The following is a 3,700-nucleotide window of genomic DNA, read 5'->3' as shown; positions in this document are numbered from 1 at the left end:
ACAGCTCCTCTCAGCAACACTGATGATTTGAAACTGGCTGGGAGTTCTTTATATCCCCCCTCTACCTCAAGACCTGATTTCACTGCTCTGATTTATACGGGGAGTCAAGGAATTAAGAAAACATTCCTGAACACGAAAGCAATCAGTCTTTGTCCAGAACTAAAGGCTTTTACAGGAGTGTGGGGTAAAAATTTGATTATTTTTGGCAGCTTTTGAACAAATTAGAGTATTGGAAGAATGGATGAATGACTGAGGGGTGTGTCAAAGAAGATGAAATCCATGGGCTCCCTGAGTGCCTGCTCCCTGCTCTGACTATGAAGACAAGGGAAATGCTGGAAAACACAGCCATTTCCCTTGCAATCTCACCTTGAACCACACTTCCCCAGGGAGCCTTCTCAGGCTCTAGGCCAGTCTGGTACTCTGTCATCCGTGGTCTGGGGGTCCTCTGCATTTGACCCTTGTAACCCTCGCTGCACTTGTAATTCTTTGTTCAGCACCTGTTGCCCCCACTTGACTGTGAACTCCATAAGGGCGGAGGCTGGGTGTATATCATTTGCCACTTGTATTATTTGAGAGTTTTTTGGTTACAAGGAATAGAAGACCAATCCAAGCTGGATTAAGCAAAAAGTGACTTTTTTTCTGCCCAAGTTTAGAGTTGGCTTTGGGCAAGCCTGGATTCAGGAGTTCTGAATAAGTCCACATTTGATCTCTTTACCATACTTGGTTCCACTTCATCGTCCTCCTGGTGTTGGCTTTATTTTCAGTCTCCTTATCATGCCACGATAACTGCCACAATTCTTGCCGAAGATGCTTTCAGGAAGAAGTAAGTGCCTCTTCCTGGTGACTAAAGCAAATTCTCAGGATTAACTCTGATTGGCTTGGCATGAGTACCATGCCCATCCTTGAACAAGTCACTGTAGCCCAGGAAGCATGGTGCTTTCTGAATAACCATGTAGCCCACATGGACCATTGTTGACCCAAAAGCTATTCCCTCTTCTTCCTTGCTAACAAGAAAGGTATCATGCAGGCTGGCAAGACTCTCAGGGAAGATGACCTTTTTTAAATCCAGAAAACCATTCATGATAATCCTATTCCTTTTGGCTGATGATTGGTTTAATAGTATGTACTGACCTACTTCTGAAAATAAGACATGATGCAAAACAGGGGCTTCTGGGAGAAATTTTCCTCCCTGACAAGTTAGGTGTTTAGGGAGGACTAGCTTCCTTCTGGCCCCTTCCTGCCTTTGTGAGATATTGTGAAAGGATGGGAGGTTTGGAACTGCTGCAGCCATCTTGCAACCATGAGGTGAGGTATTGCTAATATATTGGGTAAGGCAAAGGAGAAAAATGTCTTCCCTGGCCTCTGTGCTATTTCACTTCTGGCCTGCACTGGTGATTCTTTTCAAAGGACTGTCCACAGGCTATAGAGCCAGCTTTCTTGCACATGCAGAACACCAGAGTGCCTGGGATTTATATTCCCACCAGGGAAGCCCTTACCAGTGACTTGTGCAGAAACGTGAAAGTATAGCTCCTCTGCTTTGAATTGGGACAAATCTCGAGGTATACTTTCCACTCCAGAGCTCCCTGCAAGATCATGCTGAGGTTGGACTTGCTGAAAATCAACCTCTGCTTGATGTCTTCTTTCTCGTACTGCTCTCTTCACTCCCCACCACACACCTCTGGGAGCACTTTCTTAATCAATTGCTTGCACACAAATCATTAGCTCCTTCTGGGGGAACTGTTGTATCACCAGGGTTTGCATATCACAGCTGCTCTGTAAATATTTGTTGCCTGAATGAATGAATACATGAATGGATGAACAAGCTGGGGAAATCACAGCCAGGAGAAATCTGAACAGGTTATTATACTAATTACAGGCTGTCTACTTTTTTCCCTTTGCCTCTGTGAAACAGGTTGGCCCCTTGGGAAAATTCCCAAAAGCTTTTGAAGCGGACAGAGTGTCTTCTCACCAAGCTGGTATGCTTCCTAATTTGGTAGGCCATTAGAAGGTGAGGTCATCTCCCCAGGGAAGGAGAGGCCTGATCATTCAGGACCATGGGCCCATGGGTGGGGACAAAACCCGCCTGAATAGCTGCACTGTCTGTCATTACTGGAGTGGCTGGAGGGAATGACTATCCTGGAATGAATCAACTAAACCTTTGACCTGAACTCCAATTTAATTCTCTTTTTCCCCTCCCTTAGCTAGTGTAAGGGATTGAGGGAGGCAGAAGGGGAGGGATAACATTTTATTTTTATGGCATTTTTATTCCAAATGACTTCCTGGGTCAAATACACTCTCCTTTCATGAAGCATGAATTAAAGGAATCCTTTTGTTTTTTGCATGGTTTTAGTTGAGTTCATCTCTTAGAAAGATTTTTTTTATTACTAAGAATCTCAATTAAAAAGTTTACCCCTTGCCATATCAATTGACATGGTTTTGATTGGGTCATACCATACCATAAATTCTCTGTTGGTAGAATTTTCAAGCTTCCTAGGGTTTTAGAAATCATCTAGCCCTATCCCCTTATTTTATACCTGAAAGACTAAGAACCCAGGGATGGTTAATGACATGCTTAACTTGACACAGTCAGTGAGCATCAACAGCTACCAAAAGACAGAGATGGTAATATATTTAGCTCTCTTAATTTCAAGTCCAGTGTTCTTTTCTGCAAGGAAGCTTAGGGAGGTAATATAGTTGCCATGGCGGCAGAACAAATTGCTCCAAAACCTAGTGGCACAAAACAACCACTTGTTATATTCATGGAGTCTGTGGATTGGGAATTTGATGGAGCACAATGAGGATGGCTTCTTTCTGCTCCACAGTGTCTGCAGACTCCGCTGGAAAAGCCAGAATCTTGGAGCTGGGTTCATCTGTAGCCTCATTTATTCACATGAGTAGAGATCAATGCTGTTTGTCTGTTGAGACCTTAGATGGAGTTGTTGGCTAGAACATCCATACGTAGCCTCTCCATGTGGTCTAGGCTTCCTCACAACATGGTGGGTTAGGTTTCAAATGGGGTGGTTGAGAGAGGGAGATGGAGAGAGAGGAAGAGGGAGACATTGAGAGATTGGTGGAAACCATGTTGCCTTTTATGGACCTGAAAGCCACTCAGTGTCACTACTACAACATTCCATTGTTCAAAGCAGTTACAAAGTCCACCTGATTTCAAGGAAATGTAGACTCCACATCTCAAAGTAGTGTCAGTTACATTGTGAGAGAGCTTATCAGTGCAGCCATCTTTGGAAAATGCACTTTGATACAAGAGGGTTAGGGCTAGTACACATTAAATTTTGCTGAATTGTTTATTTAGCATCTATTTTCTCTGCTATATTATAATTTCCTAAAGGGCACGATATGTGTCTGTCTTATTTGCTGGTATAATTCAGTGTACAGCACAGCTGCAGCTGTTCTCAGAGTAAGAACTTAACACATTTTTGTTTGGAAAGTGTCAAACAGAAAGTCTTTATTGACTAAAAATATACTCACAGATTTCCCTTCTCTTCCTATGACCTTTCCTTTTCATCAAGAACTTGAACCCCATCATCTTTCCCACCTAGAGAGTTGATTGATTGATTGATTGATTGATTGATTGATTGATTGATACACTCATTCACCTCTAGGGGTACATGGAAGGGGTACTTACCTTAGTACTTCGGTGGTCAGAGAAGTTGTCCTCGAGGGAGTGATAGATATAAGAGAA

This window comes from Hipposideros armiger, unplaced genomic scaffold (genome assembly GCF_001890085.2).
Source record: "Hipposideros armiger isolate ML-2016 unplaced genomic scaffold, ASM189008v1 scaffold_683, whole genome shotgun sequence".
Classification (NCBI taxonomy): Eukaryota; Metazoa; Chordata; class Mammalia; order Chiroptera; family Hipposideridae; genus Hipposideros; species Hipposideros armiger.
Note: the sequence above shows the minus strand (reverse complement) of the source record.